Genomic DNA, 18786 nt, shown 5'->3' on the forward strand with positions numbered 1-18786 from the left:
CCCCGTCACCGTCTCTTACCTGCGGGCTGCGCGAGGGGCGGCGGGGCCCGGGCGGGCATGGCTGCGGGCGGGGAGGGGGACAGGGAAGGGGGGGGGACAGGGAAGGAAGGGGAGAGGAGAGGGGGCCGCGGCCGGTTATCTGCGGCCTCCCGCGGCAACCGCCATGGAGGGGGAGCCGCTGTGGGCGACAGGAACCGCGTCGCTGCGGCCCGGCCCCCTCCGGCCGCCGCCTCCTGCCCCGCCACCGCCCCCCGGCCTCCCGGCGCTCCCCGCGCCGCCGCCCCCGCGCCGCGTCACGTCCGGCCGGGCCGGCGAGCGGGGACGGCGAGGGCGGTCGGTGCCGCAAATAAACGAATGAAAACGTTTATGTGTGTGTTGTGTGTGTCTGTGCTCTGTGCTCTGCGCTCTGCCTTGGAGCACACGGGGTCCCAGAGCGGATTGGGTGGAAAAGGACCCTAAAGGCCGCCTGGTTCCGACCGCGAGCAGGCGCGTGTTGGAATTTAGAACCACAGCGTGCGGAGCCCGCCATTCATCCCTCGGCGGGGGTTAACGGAGCTCCGCACGGCCGTTCCAACGCGCCGGCGAATCGCCATAATAAAACAGCGAGTGGAGCGTGATATCAAAAGGTTTGTTGAAGAATCACGGAATTAATTAGGTGGGAAAAGGCCTCCGAGATCACCGAGTCCAACCTGTGACAGAACGCCACTGTGTCAACTAGGCCATGGCACTGAGTGACATGTCCAGCCTTTCTTTCCTCAAACACCTCCAGGGTGACTCCACCACCTCCCTGGGCATCCCATTCCAGTGTCTAATCACCCTTTCCGTGGAGAAATTCTTCTTGATGTCCAACCTAAGCCTCCCTTGGCACAGCTTAAGACTGTGTCCTCTTGTCCTGTCACTGGTTGCCTGGGAGAAGGGGCCGATCCCCACCTGGCTACAACCTCCCGTCAGGTAGTTGTGGAGAACAATTAGGTCACCCCCCTTCCTCCAGAGGCCGTATCTACACACACACACACCCCAGGTATTTAAGTACTCAGTAGTTTGGCTGAAGGAAGGCTTAAAACAAGGCCATTTGCAGAACTTTTCATGTTTGAGATAGGTTTGTGGAATAAAAATGCCTTTAAGAGTAATTATAATTAATGCAATAATTTAATAAGCAGTAGAAGGCTTTTGTGAAGCATGGGGGAATTATATTGTTAATGCAGTGTTTCTGTGACGTTTGGAATCCTGTTACAGTAGCTGAACATACTCATGGGTGACTATTAACAAGGCTGTGTGATTAATTCTCTATTATTTCGCCGCCTGGTGGCTGTTCCCTTTTTTTCCATCTTAGCGTCAGAAACACAAGAGTAAAGCTTGTGCTGACCTGGCAGGACAGAAGGAGAAGCATGGGGGAATAGGAAAGAAGGTATTTCAGCAGTCTTTGACCTTCAACCAGTGTACAACAATGTGTTTTACAAACTGTGAAGGTACAGAGAAGATCCTGTAAAAGCAGTTAAATACTTTGTTGTAAAGCAACAGACAAACTAGAGCTTTTTTTTTGGATATCTGGCAGTAGCCGTGAAGTTCCAGGGGCCCAAAGTATACCTCAGTGTGTGGCGCTAGCCCACGAAGAATCATTTTTCCATTCCAGCTGTGTTTAATTGGTGGTCATTGGCTATGAGTGTTAATCACCCTATTGTAAATAATATAATTAGAGGAGGTAAAATAATAATTACCTCCTCTTTTACAGCTGCTGTATCAATCATTTGAATGATCATACGGAATAACACGCTGCCCGTAGACTCCACAGGCAGCAACACGAACCCTCGTGTTGCCAGAAAAATCAGATTCATTACCTGGTGTGCAAAAAGCCAATAATTACACACTAGACAGAGACATTGACTACTTATTTTGGAGTTGTGCAAGCCTGGGTGCTCACTGGTGTTCCACAAATCAAGCACGCCAACTATCAAAACTTTTTATTGTTTATACATTTTACCAAAAAAAGGAATTAGTGTTCATTGGATATATGTTCTCTTATTAATTAATGCTCTGCCTTCTATTGGTTAATGACTCTTTAGCTTCTCAGGCTAGTTAGTCCACATGCTCAGTCTTTCTCTTTTTTGGGGTTGGTGTGTTTCTTGGTTCAGTGGTCTCCGAGTTGTGGTCATGATCTGTCCCTGCCAGAATCACCTTTTACCCTGTCAGAGCTGATCCAGCACAGTTGCTGAGTTGGCTTTATTAGTTTCTTCCTTATCTTGGGACTTCTGCCGAATGTCCTTGTGGCCCCCAAACCTTGCGTTCTTTGTGTCTGCTATCAGTGGTACATCCTCCTTCCCAGGCTTTGTTAACCTCCCTCTAGGTCTGAGATTGTTGAAGCATATCCAAACCTAAACCTTAACAAGGCGATTCTACCCACAAGTAATTAGTTTTTCTAACACCTGGACATCACTTAGAGCTTACTTGTTAGCTGTGATCTGTTTAACGGATTAAGTCTCCCTTCTTGTTGATTAGGCTTGAAAGTATACAAAGATCAAACATCAAAGAACATCCTTTCTTAAGAAAATCCCACATATTCCACATTTTACAACACTAGCACCTAAAAAAAAACAAATTAGTAAAGCCCTTGTGCAAAAGTCCAAAACCACAAGCACAATCATGTGCCTCAGAAAGAGGGCCAGAAAGATCAACAGTGTCAGTAATTAGGTTCTAGAGTAGAAGGAAATTTTTAAAGTAAAATTCCCACATGATTTGCGGAAGTGGCTCATATCCTAAGCTACAAAGAAAGGCAGAAAATCCCTCCAAATAGTCCCTGCCAGTCTAACCAGAGGAAAATTTTCTTTTCTATCTTTCTCAGTAGTATTTAGAATGTTCTAGGACCTGAAACTTTAATCAATATGCAGTTATGAATATATAAAATTCATTTAACTTGAATGCAGGATCAGATGAGAGGTAAACATTTCATATAAAAACAAAAAGAAAGTGATATTCACTTAGACATAGTGTGAATGATTGAAAAGATGTGTGGGATTTCTTTAGTCATTCCTGCATAAGCTTTGCTGGTTCAGGGAGATTACATTTGCTTGAGAAGGCAGACTGACTCTTTATAATAGCATTAGCCGTATTATGTATTAGTTCTGTGAAATGGAATTCATGGCTTACAACACTAATTTCGAGGTTATATTTTTAACATGTGAAACTTTCCTTTACAGAATTGCATGGATTGTAAACACTGTATCTTATTTGGAGATGATTCTAGCATGGTATTTTATCCATTTTCAAACATATGGTGAGGTGCTTTTAAAGCGTGTACTTCCAAGCCATTTATTTCCTTACAGCATGGTGAAAAAAAGTCGTAATTTCAATAGCCCCATCTCAATTTTACTATAACTCATCGCAAGGAAGCCCTTCTGCGTAGCGCAATAGAGGTTTTAAATCGAGCAGTTCTGGTCTTAGTAACTCCCAGGTTGAGCCTTGACTTGTTGGCTGCAGCAGAGCAGCTTTATCAATCGCTGCTACTGAGTCCTGAACTGCCAGGAGAGGGCGCAGCCTTCCCAGAAGTCTCAGATGGAAAAAGGTCTCGTGGTGTGTCAAGATGATTCAGAAAGGCTCTCCCAAAACCTTGCGTGGTCTGGAGACTCAGACACTCCTCCTGGGTTGGGAATTTAGGATGGCAGGGGCAACTTGTTATGGTCTACATCCATGTCCTTCATAAAACTTAATAATTCATAATTCTCAAAAAATTGAGTATGTAGTATTTACAGGGAAAAAAATTTAGCTTTTAATTTTTCATTTTGAAGTTTACAACATGGTTCCTGAATGTAGATTTTAGTCATACTATAAGCTGTACCATATATTGTGTAGTGTGGTGCAGAATATCTTCTGAAATATGTTGGGCTGTTAGTAGTGGATAGTGCAGCTCTTTTTCTTTTTTATTTCAAAAATACATATAGTACAACATGGCTTCTGGCAGTGCAAGATATTTCTGCCTTCCCCACTCGGTGGGGAAGAAACTTGCTCTAATCAAAGACTAGATAAATCTCCAAATTTCAAGCAGTTTGCTTCCTTCTATGCTGTATCTGGCAACGCTGCTGAGCAGAAACTAGATAGTCAAGAAATTATCCTACTTGATTTTTTTTTTTTTAATTTACAATTGAATCGGACATTAAAGAATTGAAATTATCCATAAAACGAATTTAAAATCATCTTTGGAGACCCTGACACATTAGAGGACTGGGCAATCACCAGCCATATGAAGTTTAACGAGGGCAAGTGTTGGATTCTGCACCTGGGATGGGGCAGCCCTAGATGTACAGGCAGACTGGGGAATGAGAAATGAGATGCTGGAAAGCAGCACCATGGAAAGGGACCTGGGGGTCCTGGTCAGAGGCAAATTGAATATCAGTCAGCAATGCCCTGGCAGCGAGGAGGGCCAACCTGGGAGGCATCAGGCAAAGCATCGCCAGCCGGGTGAGGGAGGGGATTGTCCTGCTCTGCTCTGCACTGCTCTGCACTGGGGCAGCCTCACCTTGAATATTTTGGGCACTACAATATAAAAAAAGACATTAAGCTGTTAGAGATCATCCAAAGGAGGGCAGTAAATATGGTGAAGGCTCTGGAGGAGAAACCGTATGAGGAGTGGTTGAGGTCACTTGGTCTGTTCAGCCTGGAGAAGAGGAGATGGAGGGGAGACCTCATTGTGGTTTTCAACATCCTCACAAGAGGAAGCGGACCAGTGACAGGACTCGAGGAAATGGCATGAAGCTGAGTCAGGGGAGATTTAGGTTGGATATTAGGAAAAGATTTTTCACCCAGAGGGTGGCTGGGCACTGGAAGAGGCTCCCCAGGGAAGTAGTCACATCACCAAGCCTGTCTGAGTTCAAGAAGTGCTTGGACAACACTACCTCTCAGGTGTGATGTGTTCTGTGCGGGGCCAGGAGCTGGACTTGATGATCCTGTTGGGTCCCTTCCATCTCAGCATAGTCTATGATTCTGTGATTCTATGAAACCATTGCAATTCATCTTCACAGAGCTTTTAGGCTTTTTCCCATCCTGACATGAAAATGAATTGGCACGTTTCTCTGAAATGTTTTTAATTCAGTAAAATTGCATTTATCTGAGACATGTATAGCTGAAATAACCCTACTACTGCATTAGCAAGCAGAAAGAGCTTTTCTGACTGAATTTACCAATGAACCTCGGAAGCTTTACATGAAAATTTTTTGTGGCTGTCGTTTCATAACGTGGGCATTGTCAAAGCTAGCTGAATGAATAATATGTGCTTTCTGCTGGCTTCTAAATGGACATCAGTTACTAAAAGAAAAATCCTTCAGTTACTGTTAGCTGAGTTAAACAAAGGTGCAGCTGAGCAAAGAGTGAACTTACTAAAGCAGCCTGTTACTAAACTACACTGTCCTTTGGCATTGAAAGATGCTAAAACAGATCTGTGAGCAGTGGATGCTTGTTTCTTTGAGGAGTGGTTGTTGCCTTGAACTCCACCCCAAATCTGCACCCTAAGTGGTGGTCTCTGTTTCCTTGCAGGACTGGTCCCTCTCAAAGCTTTTCAGAGGCTCTGGGATACTCTAGTAAATATCCCAAATCCCATGTCTTCTGCATCATTGCTACTTCCTTTAGCATTGACCTCTGGGCATGCAGAATGGCCAGGCACTGGTTTCTCTTGTTTTGGTTGTCCAACAAAGGTGTTTCAGCTTTTCCCAGCTCCTCAAGGAAAGGACTGTCTCCATCTGTACTAGTTGCAGTGGCATGAAGTATAAAGCATTGTAATGTATGTTTTGGATGGAACAAAGAGATCTTCTGTTTGGAGTGCAAGTTTGTTTTTACTTTTTACAAATCTCCTTGGCTACCTGTACTATGTACTATGTAGTCATAGTACAAAAGTGAGAAGGCATTGCTACATCAGCAGCCTGTTCTCTTGTGATTCACAGGCCATTAAAAAGTCCAGAACTGTCCTTAAACAAGCCTGAATGTGTTAACTACAAAGAACCCTGTGTAGTTACAGAAAACAGATGAAATGGCAGTTATTTTAGAAGTTTTTTACATCTGAATATAGATTCTTTGTGTTTTGGCTTAGGCTTATTTGAGCAACCATAGGGTTGTTGCCATTCAGCAGTGTTTGTTGGGAGGGTGTTTTTTTTGTTTGTTTCGATTGGGGTTTTTTTGCTTGGTTTTGTTTGTTTGCTTGTTTTTTTCTTTTAAGGAACTGCTTTCTGAGTCTTGACCGTGTTTGCAGCTGATCTGGAGCGTCTAATGAACATGAAGGCTCACATTCCTGCCATATGAGGGCTACCCAGTGGATCAACCAGATCATGAATGTCAAAACAGCCCCACCTTACCTGCCATGGTCTAGACCACATCCTCCAAGTGGTAGAAGTTAATGACTTCAGTGTGGCAATACTATGTGTATACTTGACCTCAACCTATTTTTATACATAGCTCATCATCAGCCTGTGCAAAGTGTATTTTAGTGTGTGTACATATTGATGGTGGTAAAGCTTGTCAGCAGAGTCAATAGCCAAACCAAGGTCTGACAATACTTGCTTCTTCTAGAGGATGGTATTGTGTGAGTACCTCAGCTGTCAGCAGGAAAGCAGGATTTCTAGTGCCCTCAGTAGCAAAGCTTTCCAGTGCAACTAAATATTTTTTTTAATAAAGGCTCTAAATGTAGAAAACCATTAAGAAAAGAAATCAAAATTATTCATTTTGCCTTTGAGAGGCATGGCTTGTGAGCTTTTTACATTTAAGATGAAAAGTCCTCAAAATGGTTAAGACCATTTTTCTGTTTTAATGAACTAATTTATTTATTGGACAAAGGTGAGTTGATTTCCATAATCATCCTCCTTCCTTGTGCGTCAGCTCCTCTCTGTGACGACAGGAGTCAAGAGGCTCCAAACACCCATCAGGAAATTCCAAAGTCCAAAGTACTTACTCTGTGTATGTGAGAGGTACTATTACAGCAGTCTCTTGCACACTGAGCTGTGCGGGGTAGTAGCATATATGTTCTGTAATCTCTATTATCATCTATTTTAAGACCTTTTTCATTTCTAAGGCATCTTAGAGTTTGGGAATGTGTTGTTTGGTTGTTTTTTTTGAGGTTTAGGAACACCGAAACTTACCTCTACAGCTGTTTTTTTTTGTATATATTTCAGAGGACTTGCAATATCCTGTTGTAATCACACAAGTTCACTTCTGTATGTCAACACAGTCAGTGAAATTCAAGTGCCAGATTCAGATATTTTGATCAAGTTTTCCTCACAAACCAATGTTGTGTGACTGGCAGTGATGCTTATCAAGAAAAATAATTTGAGGATTTTTTTACAAAGATCATGTCCTTTTCACTTTACAGTGAATGACAAAATGTCCATTAAGTATAAATGAGAGTAGGATTCAGTTCCAGGTTTTAAAATGTAAATGGGTGAGGTTTTTCTGAGCTAATGACAACTTCTGTCTCAAATGCAACTGATATGCAAGGAAAGTGGTTCCTTTCACAGATATTTGTCAAAATCCTTCTCGTCTTTCAGACTCACATCTGATGCTTTGTTTCAGTACCACATATGTCAAATTTATCTTCTGTAATATTTTTCTGCAGTAGGTTTACTTTGTTGATCTACGTTCATTGAGATGCAAAGCGTCTGGGATGTAGGCACAGAACAAGGCTAGATCTCGGAAAAACAGCATTGCTTTCTTGAAAGCTCTTACACAAGAAATATGTGAGATTTGCCATACCTGATCCTAAACTACCTGACAAGGCTGTTGTCATAAGCAACAGGACAGAATCTAGAGAGAAAATACCGTGCTTCCAGATAGCTACAACGTGTTTGAGAGCTAACAGAAGTACTGTCAGCCACAGGAATCCTGCATGCATCGACCCTTGGCTGCACCAGCAGTCAGGGTGAGCCCCTCAGGTGGAGGGATCTGTTAATCTCTGTGTCATCCCCTGCTGTTGTCTCGCAAGCAGAAAGAAAAGAGGCAAGAGTGAACGCCTGACATTTGTACTAGGAACAGGCAGAGTGGGGGAAGGAGCGGGCGGAGGGGACTGTGGAGAACAGGTCAGGGAGGGAAACAGCAGGATGACAAAGGCAAGCACAGAGACAGTGGGGCAGATGAGGAGATGAAAAGTCCAACCTCCACCCCTTCAATAACCAGAATCAGTCAGAGATCTCTGGAGAGCAGCTGAACCAGCTCTGTTTCCATGAGGAGAGCTAGGAAAGATGAGATTAGGTAAATCCAGGTACCTGAGCAATCTGTTTAAATTCATTAGACCCTGAGAAGAAACCCTCTTTTCTACATCATAGCTGACTGGGTTTTAGTGCTGGGAAACAGAGGCTGTCTCTCAGTCACGTTCTTGGTTCTAGAAAGCAAATATGATCCCATCAGGCTTACATGGTGTCACTGATGTACTCTGCAGGAGCCCTTGCCAGGGTGTGCCTCCCCTCACCATTCTCTGCATCTCTGCACCAACCATACAGTTTAAGTGCAGCCTGTGGCATTTCCAGGGAGCAGTGAGCTGCAGCCACCCCATCTCTAAGCTTATTGAACTCAAGGGGTCTGCATTAGTGATGGATTTGTCTCATAGCTTTCAGTTTTTAACCCCTGAGATTAAAAAAGTTTCATTTTATAGGGTCTAGGGCTTGTTGCAAGGAGCTTTGATTCTCAGCACAAGCTGATTGCCAAATGTTTCAAAGGAGAATCTTTTGTCTTGATTTCACTGCCTTTATCGAATTGTTTATAATGTAGGCCACAGGGTCTTTTCTGTCTGCTCAATCGGATGTAGGTCAGCAGTTCAGTGGATTTAAATGAAAGACTGATGGCCAACCTCCAATTGGTTTGCATGGAAATGGCATTAGGCCAATTGCCCAGTTGTGGAATGTTATAAGAACAGAACAGACATAATTATTTCCAAATTTGGCCACAATCCATATTTTATCCATATTTATCCATATTTTGCTGCAAATGGTCTTGTCTCCTTCGGCAAGAAATCCCCTGGTCAGAGAGCATATCCTTAGTAACTCACTGTTCTTGTACTGGGTATATACCACTGTATCATACTGGGTGGAGTCTCCAACAATTTCTCCTCTGTGGAAAGGCCAAGATGCATGACCCTTGCTAGTGATGCAGCTGTCTTCCAAAATCAGACCTCCGTCTCCTTGGTAGCCTGTCTCAAACATTGCAGTTTATGAGATCTTCCACTGTTCTCTGAGCAGCAACTAATTCTTGATACAAAACCTGTTGGCAATGGCCTGGGTTTTTTGAGGAACAAAGACTTCTGTGCATATCATCCTGTGGAGCAGGAGGGAGTTCCAGGAGCACTGCAAAGATCTCCCACCAGTCAAATGCTTGTTCTTCTTATTCAAAGAGGTGGTGGGATGTGAACCAGCTTTTGTTCAAAAATAACGTAGCCATTTTAGCACACGACTGCCCCCCCCCAGCATGTCCTCTTGTACCTTCTGGGATCATTTTATCTGAACTGTGCTGATGGAACTCAGTTGCTGTCAGATGGCCCTTCACAGGGTTGCTTCAGGGGTGAGGAAGATGTAGACTGAACCTGCTGGGGTAGTTGTCACAAACTGACCTATTCTCCTCTTGCTCGTAGCCAGCCAGTAGCAGATGGATGGTGTATCCACTTCGTGGCTGCTGATCCATGAGTCTTCTGATCTTCTTTCTGTATAAATGTCTTCAGATGCAGTTTGACAGCAGGTTACACTGAGAAGATTTTTCCACTCTGCAGTTCTACATTATCAAGACATGCTTAAATTATCCTACAGGCTGTGCCTTCAGAGAGGCCTGTGTTACTTACACATCCCTGGTTTTGACTGATGATTTATACACCCTTACTAGCTAGGCCACTTCTCTGGAGAGTCCACCTTTCTCAATCTGACAGAGATGCAGGCAGACAGAGCTACAACACTGTGCTACATAGAAGAAACCCAGGGCAATAACCTGCTACAGAGCATGACAGAGAGTCACCGCGTGCTCGAGTTTGCCTTGGAGCTGGTTTGCTTTTACAGTGCTGGACCAGTTTCCTCTGAGTCAGATTCTGTTATATGCACACTGTTGTGGTGCCTTTAATTCAGTTTAAGAGTGGATCAGATAGGTTTCTTCCCCCTTCACAATTATTACTTTATTATTGCTCTGTTTTTTAACATGTATTCTGGTTGCATCGCACAGCTACAAGCATGCCCCAGGGCCTGCTGCAGTTAAGTGTCTGTGGTGTGTTTTGCTCTCTTGATTGTATAGAAGGAGTCATCACTGCATTATAAACTTATCTCTGTAGCTTTCCAAGGCTCATTCTTGCCTGTGGGAAACCTTCATGTGTAAAAAGTGTCAGATTTTCTGTGGGATAGGCTGGACGGTTACACCCTGAGCTGTATCTTGCCATTTCTTTCCCTGCACTGGAACTGATAAGATAGGAATAGGTTAGAGCTGTGTTGGACCCCAGTCTAATGCTGGCTCTAGGTAAGCCTTGCAGTGGTCTCCAGGTTCCCCTTGGAAGTCAAATATTATGATATTGAATGAGTGAATTCCATGAAGAACGGGAAACAATCTCTGCAGTTGTGGCAGCTAATGTGTGGGAAATATGTAGCATTTGTGTGAACTTTTGAGTACTAATTTTATTCCTGTGACTTCCTTTTGATCTAACACCTTGATGTTGAATTTAACCATTTCAGCTCCCAGAAAAGAAAAATGACCACCACAGGACCTTCACTGGTGCACAAAGGTGCTGTTTGTGCTTCCCATTGCACTGGTATTGCTCAGCTATGAAAGACCAGAATCACTGTTTTTACCAAGGCAATGGTTGCTAGAAGAGAGGGGTCTCCCTAGGGATGGTAGGTGATAAGTGGCTCTCTTGGTAGAATGCAACAAGCTCTAGTGATATCTACCTAACACACATATGTAGGCTTTGGACTCATTGGCATTAAAATAATTTTGAAGATTGGGAATAAATCTATGTGTGACTGCCTGTATGTATTTACACTTTTTTTGTAAAGGACAAAAAGAAAAAGAGATGCCTGTTTTTTTGATGATTAATATTGCTTGTCTGCATGAAGATTGTTTTCTCTGAGGCTTTTATGCATGGTCTTTTACAGCTAATGGGCTGCTCCCATGTAAGATTCTTCCAGACGATACTGCAGAGGAGCCAGCTGCAATTAGAACCAAGAAAACTGTGTCCCAGTCCTTCTTTGTAATCTCATTATTTAACTTCCATTATCTTTAAATTACATCCTTAGTGCTGTCACTCTGACAGAGTAGGATCACCCTTGCCTTGATCTTTGCCCATGAAAAGTTTAGTATAGCCCTAATCTAATTAGGAATCTGAGGGTTTTCTCCTCATTTCCTTGGGGTGTATTAAAATGGATTATCCTGATATGGAATCTGTAAAATAGGCATAAGTAAAAAAACCCCAAAATATTCAGGCACTGTTTTTCTATGCTCCAAAGACTTCACCATCCTAAATGCCACTGGCAATAAAAAATACCTGTGAATGCAAAGCGTTGTATTCCTGAAGTCTTCAGGTTTAACAAAAGGAACATATCATTGTCCCTCGGTTGCTGCAGTTCATTACAACCTGTAGCCCCAAATCTTTGATCAGTCTTTAGCTGGACAAAGTAGACAAGGAATTTGAAGTGAGTTAGAACACATCAGGACTCCTGAGTTTAGCTAAGACTGCATATAAAAATAATATTGTCTTAGAAAGTGAAAAGCCTGTGTCCTGCATCTGCTGAGCAAGGGGTTTCAATCCAATGTTTTTTTCCTGTGTGCTGGCAGAGTCACAAAATAGGATGCATTCTGACTGCAGCTAAATAAACAGCTGGAGGAGTGTTGTCTCTGTGCAGAGCCACAGGACTGTTCCCTTTCCGTTTTTGGGCGCTCTGCCCATTCCCCATCCTTTGTAAAGGCTCTGGCCTTGTGGGAGGGCTCACGTACATGATCTGAGACTGAGCTCAACAAATGGTTTCTGTCCCATTCCCCCACAGGGCATCACTTCATACCTGGTATGTATACATTTTGGTAAAGCACTCCAAATAGGCTGAATCAGACTATGTAGCTAATGGTCATTCACCCATCCCTGGCATTTGGCCCCTTTGGAGTCAAAGGAGGGGATTGTCCTGCTCTACTCTGCACTGGTGCAGCATTGCTTTGGGCACCACAATACAAAAAAGACACTAAACTGTTAGAGAGCATCCAAAGGAGGCCACGAGGATGGGGAAGGGTCTGGAGGGGAAGCTTTATGAGGAGCAGCTGAGAGCACTTGGTCTGTTCAGCCTGGAGAAGAGGAGGCTGAGGGGAGACCCCATTGTGGTCTTCAACATCCTCATGAGGGGAAGCAGAGGGGCAGGCACCAACCTCTTCACTCTCATGACCAATGACAGGACTTGAGGGGATAGCATGAAACTGAATCAGGTGAGATTTAGGTTGGATACTAGGAAAAGGTTCTTCACCCAGAAGGTGGTTGAGCACTGGAACAGGCTGCCCAGGGAAATGGTCACAGCCCCAAGCCTGTCTGAGTTCAAGAAGCATTTGGACGATGCTCTCAGGCACACGGTGTGATTCTTGGGGTGTCCTGATGATCCTAATGGCTCCCTCCAGCTCAGCATGTTCTATGATTCTATGCTAAAATGGTAAGCTATGCACAAAACTGGCAAGGCAAAGCAGCTCAGGTCAGATTTGTTTGCTGCTGTAACCTCCTCAACATCTGTGGAGTACCAGCATTTTTTCCTCTACATTCAAGAGTAGGAATCCACCAAGGAATGAAGGTTGAATACTGAAACGTTTAGCACTTCCAGTTCTGTTTGTAAAGAAACCCACCAGCCAAGAGCTACTGTGTATCTTCAGTTCCAAGAAGGCACTGCTCTGTGCCTTCCTATATATATGCCAGTGCTGAAAAATCCAAAAAGGACAGTGACAAAAAAATTTGCCCTTTTCAGTTTAAGAAAAGTGATAAATCTGCTCTCTTGAAATACAGTTCTGCTTTATCTGGTTTTACTTTTAGTGGAAAGGGAGGCACACAGTGTTTTCTTATTGCCACCTGTTTCTGGCAATTCAAGACCTGCTTGCAAGCCACTTAAAGTTCCCATAACCAATAATTACTTTGGATCTGGCTAATAAGAAACTCTGCTCTCAGCATTATGGAAAGCAATTAAAAATAAATAAAGGTCACATGTTTATAGAACCCTTCCCACACTATTAGCATTGCTATTTGATAGAGTGTATTGTTTCTTACTCCCGAGTGTAGAAGATGCTTGCACTGCCTGTGGAATGCTGAAGAGTGATGTTGTGCAGCTGCTCCCCAAGTGCCTTGACTTCTTCCGGGGCTTTTTATTCATATCTCTTTCCAAGCCTGACAAGACAGGTGAACCCCCGTGAAAGCAAAATTGCAAGAGACTTCTTTATTGTGTTAGTTATGCATAACCCTCTGCCTTCAGCACTGAAAGCTTTTACTGGTTTTCATTTTCTTAGGGTGGTAGTTTCTTTCCTATTAACAGGTGCTAAAGGAAACATCTGGAGTCACCCATCTGTGGCCTGTTGTTTCCTGTTGTACATACCTTTTTTTTTTTTTTTTAATTTCAAACACAGGGTGTGTATGTGTGTGAAAAGGAGATCAGGCATCTACATTTGGGTGTTTGGTAGGAAGTGAATGTCCTCAAGGTTCTTGTATAATCATTGGAGCAAAGGCCTCTGGAAAACCAAAATTCTCTCTGCTAAATCATCCTCTGGAGAAGCATCTCTGTTTCCACTGCCTATATGGGGAACCCACAGAGACCAGACTGAATTACTACTGAAAGGCTTCCAGTTTTCCCATTAATGTCGTCACTCAGCTCCCCTGAGCAAAAAAAAAATTGCACCAAATAGCACTTCTAAATCCTCACCCCAGGAAACTGTTGACACATGTTCGAGTCACTCTACCACCTTCTCCCAACAAATGCATGTGTAATTTTATTTGTGTACGCTGATTACAAGTTGCTGTGGAGGTTTTGGCATGCTGACATATACCTGCATGCCAACCGTCACAGCCTGTGGCTTCATGGCCGTATATGGAAGTTCACCCGTGAAGGTAACCTAGAATCTCCCTTTGGATTTGGTTGAGGTCTAAACTAAGCAGCTTAGAAGATGGCAAAAATGGAGCTGCTGCGTGCCCGAGATGGGTGGCAGTCTCTGGCAGTGACCAAATTGTGGCCTTCTGTTTGAAACCTGGCTCACATCTCCCTGAGTGATATGAAGGATGTTTTTTCCTGCTGTGCCCTCTCCAGAACAAGCTGTTCCCTGCAGAGCGGTGTGCTCTGAGAGACTGGCTACTCCCTTCCAGCACTGCAGGTAGAAAAAGATGGCTTTAACATAAAGGAAGACACGAAAATTATCTGGAGGCTGGCCAGGGGCAGGTGGGAACAAGCTGAGGAGATGGAGGTCTGTTTGGTCTGGTGATGTGTCTATGTAGATTTAGTACCTAAAATCCCTTGTGGGGAGAGAATGAGAGAGAGTCATTTGCTGCAGTTAATTGAGGGGGAGTTTCCTTAGGGCCAGCTGTAGGAAAGCTTAAAAGCACACATTTCAGCATAATTAGAGGCTTTTCTGAAATAAAGATAAAATTTGATATGCAAAGTCTGTACACTTGGATTTTGTGTTGTGCTACACCCCTGGAGTAGGCCTTTATCTTACCTTTGCATCAGGATGTTGGGTAATATACCACCACCTGCAATTTGCTTTGACTCTGGTGATTGTTAATTCTTACAGCGTGGATTGAAGTCATGTTTTAGAAAAGATTCCAGTTTGTTATGTGGTCATTAGGTTGAAAAGGTCTGGATACCTTGAAAGAGGTGATCATGATGAAAGTATATAGAAAGCTAAATGACACTGAGAAGTTAGTTTATGGTCTTCTCTTAATTCATCTACCTATTAAATGATAAAAGGGCACATAATGAGACAGAAGAGAGGTACATCAAAGACAGACAGGAATTTTCTTTGCAAGTAGTATGTTGCCATTCATGAACAATATCCATATGCATAAATGTAACAGGATCCTGAAAAAGATCAGGCATTAAATATCCTCCAACACCAATTGCAATCACTGCAATATCAGTGATAAATACATAAAATTCAAGATTATTGAATAGGCTTCAGACTAATCCTACTTAAAGAGAACTGAAAGAAAAATCTATCTGTAGCCAGCTATGCTATAGCTGTCTGTCACAGCATCCCTTGTGCTGTCCTCCAAAACACATTCCAGTTAACATAACCAAAGTTGTGAGCTATTTGGACTGCCAGATTTATCCAGTGCAATAGTCACCGTGCTCCTGTGATGGCCTGTGACTATCAGTTTGTTTATATTGAATACACTAACAGTGTACACTATATAGAAGATATCTGTCTGACACTACTTGAATGACTGCTGAATGCTCCAAGTGTACTTTAATTAGTTCTTCTACAAGTGAACTCACAGTGTGCTCTACTTAGAGACACTTGGGTTGGCTCTTAGTGGAAAGGTTCAGACCTCCATTGGTCCTGTACAGGTCCTGTGCAAGCCAGCACAATTACAGGACTGGTAACCTGGCTGATATTATTCCCAGAGAGTCTGAAACAGATTCTCTGACATGAGACGTGTCAGATATGTCTCATAAATGCTTTATGAGACATATAAGTTCCCAGCAGATGCTGCCACACATGGACTATGCACAGGCAGCACCTGGTTGCCTCACCACCAGCTTTGCTTACGGGCAACTTGGCTCTACCATCTCTCTGTCTGCCCACATCTGTGCAGGTCTGTGCCCAGGAATAAGCCTTGCACTTCTGCAGTCTTGGTGAGATTTAGTGAGCCAGGGACTCCTGCACTATGATTTGTTGTGCAACAGATGCACCCCAAACACAGTCTGCTAGTGGCTGAGGCCCAGGACTGGGCCCTTAAAGGATGTCTAGAGGTGGCCATCAGTTCTCTGTACTGTACAGAGATCTAATTTCCTGTGTAATGGGACCAGGTCTGATCTGCAAATGTATCATCTTTTCATCCCGGAAAAGGGAAAGATTCTGTTTTTTCACAGCTTCCCTTTCAGACTGGCCAATGTGAGCCACAAACCCCTCAGAGGACACTCTTCGAGGTAAAACTGCTGTGCTTGCAGTTGTTGAATTTCTGAGCTGTGCATTCCTGCCCTTTCCTCCTGCCCCAAACAGTGAAATGTTTGCTGGCACTGTCCAGGAATTCATCTGTTGGTATTTTAATATGCATGTGTATGATCATCCAATTGCCACAGCTACACTGTGGGAATCTTGTTTCTAAAAATACACCAATCTCTGCTGCTCTCCAACACTAGCACGAGATAATGTATCATGTTCCCTAGCTGCCAGTGACACACAGAAGGAAGGTAATCAATACAGCTGGCATACTGCATAAAGACAACAACAATTATAATTGCAACTAATTTCCCTTTCACTTTAAAACATCATCTTCTAGCCTGCATTATCACAGCTCCAGCTGTACAATGCATTAAGACAATCACGTGCTTTCTTTTGCTAAATAGAATCCTGTTATTTTGCCTAAGAGCATCTTCTGAATAGCTCAAAGAGGTAAGGTTTATTATGGGAACCTTTAACCAGTTCCTACTCTTAGGTGCTCAGTTGCTATCAATCAGTGTACTTCCACCAAAATTGAGAGAGATCAGCCTGTTTTCATCACTCAGGTTGTGATTGCTGTATTTTGTCTAGGGAAACGTGCACATCTTTTGAATTCAAGGTGCAGCAAACTCCCTGCCAAGAAACCTGGTCTTGTTCCAGCTTCTCTTCTGCATTATTTAAATGGCAATTGAAGGCACTGTGAGTCAGTGGAAGCTGCAAAAAAAATTGACAGAATGCCATTCATTTTTACTATTATAAAAAAAAATCATATTTTGGAAGGATTTTACATTACAAAGAGTCCTTCTGATCCCAGAGGAGCTACTCAGTGTATAGCATTACTCAACCTAACCATTGTATATTCTGTCCCAAAATAACATGTCTGCCTAGTGAGCAAAGGAGGGGGCTTGGGAGCCTGAACTTCAGTGTTGTAGCCAAAAGTCACAGTGATGAGACATTGTGTGCCAATCAGTGCATTCCAAATTACAGCACTGATTGCTGAGAAGTGGTTGTTGCATCTCTGTTCTTCCCTCTCCCTGCTTGTAGGATAACAGCAGTTATAAGAGAAATGGCAAGGTCCATTCATGAATTAACATGAATTTTAAATTATGTCAATGCTTTGAAGTTCTTCAGTGAGCAGCACTAAATAAGGTATACCTTGGTTGGTGTCTGTAGAAGACATATAAAGGTCTGAAGCCACAGAAGAGTTCCTCTGACGTTCCTCCATCAATGGTTCTCTCTCAGGGAGAGGACTGGCTACCCCTGAGAAAAGGAAGTTTTCCCCTGGAGATTGTAGCAAAACTGTTGCTTTCCTGAGAATGTTTCTTCTACCTAGAGCCACATTTTGTTCTTAGTACTGGTTTGTATCTCTTCTAGACAGCCATTATCTGTCCCACTGAACAGAAAATTTCTTAGAGAGCAGCGAGGAAAGACTCTTCTTTGCCTCTTGGAGCACGCAGTGCTGGAGCTGCTACTGGAGCTTGTCATACATTACAATACTGTCAGCACTGGCTTTTTGCCCATCAAAGGGGTTTTTGGAGCCAGGCAAAGGCAGAGCCACTGAACAGTGTCAGAAACCTCCAACATCTTCATCCATGCTTGGCCACAGAATGGAGCTTTGCTTCTCTGCTCAATAGAAGCAACACCTGCCCGTGGCCTCTGGGCACCCAGGGAGCATGGCTCTGCTGTTAGTGTCAGATTGCTTAGCTCTGAAATCCTCCTCCTTGCTGCTTAGATTTACTGTTCAGCTTCAGTGAAATTTTTCTAATTAACCAGGCTTTTGTTCCAGCCTCTCGGAGTCACAAGGAAGCCCTGTTCTGCCAACCAGGAGTCAGCATAGCTCCGGTTTGCTGTCACTCCTGACTGCTGGGGGAGACTAGCATGTCTCCTTCTGCCGAAGAGAGCTGCTGAAAGACGCCTCCTTGTCAGGGTCTTTCACAGAATGACCCCTCCTGGCATCACAGCCCTGGTCTAGCAAGGCACCAGTGAGGAAACTGAAGCCTCAAAACCTGAACAGGATGAGAAATGTGTAGCTTTCAGAGAATGCTGGAGCCAATGTGATGTTTCAGAGCCAGCCTCTATTCTTAGAAGAGTGGTGAAAGTCATAATTTAAAAATAAGATACAGTGCAGTGCTAGCAAAGAGTCATATTCACGGTATTCCTGTGAGTAAATCACTCAACATGAATTGGCTTGGTTTGAAGCTCAGAAACACTCCACCGAAATAAAGCCCAGCTGCGAGGTGTCCACAGTACTGATCCGAACCGGAGAGAAGTACACATGGCACTTGCCACATCAGGTGCTTTCCCTTTCCCCCAAACTCATGTCTGTAGTTTACTCAGTATTACAGGTCAAATGAGAGCTTTCCAAGGGCCTCTGTAGGAGTTAGCCCATGCAAGAGGTGAAATTTGATGTATCTATTCCCTCTCCTGAAAATCCCTCCCAGGCACTTCAGCTGCTGTGGTTCTGCTGTCTGATGGGGAATAGATGCTGCTTTTATATCACTCACAGCCATTTCTGTTTTGCATCAAGGTTACCAAATTCTGTGTTTTATCTCAGAATCTCTAGATGTCCCCTCTTAGAGTCATGTGTAGCAAACAAAGGCCCAATCTCAGGCTGGCTTTGAGCGGGGATGGCCACAGACTGATGCTCATGGGTTAGAGGTAGGATGAACTTCATGTGGGGCATCT

General features: G+C 43.6%; 1 protein-coding gene across 3 annotated transcripts in view; it reads right to left on the bottom strand.

Annotated features, from left to right (window-relative positions):
- AFTPH (aftiphilin) overlaps window positions 1-256 on the bottom strand; it is a 43585-nt gene extending 43329 nt beyond the window's left edge. For all 3 annotated transcript variants that reach the window (XR_007903951.1, XM_051783481.1, XM_051783480.1), the window contains exon 1: window positions 20-256. The gene's annotated coding sequence lies outside the window, so the exon portion shown is untranslated. The remainder of the gene's footprint in view (window positions 1-19) is intronic.
- Window positions 257-18786: the final 18530 nt, after the last annotated feature.

This window comes from Manacus candei, unplaced genomic scaffold (genome assembly GCF_025592945.1).
Source record: "Manacus candei isolate 608988 ecotype Guabito, Panama unplaced genomic scaffold, ASM2559294v1 h1tg000017l, whole genome shotgun sequence".
Taxonomy (NCBI): Eukaryota; Metazoa; Chordata; class Aves; order Passeriformes; family Pipridae; genus Manacus; species Manacus candei.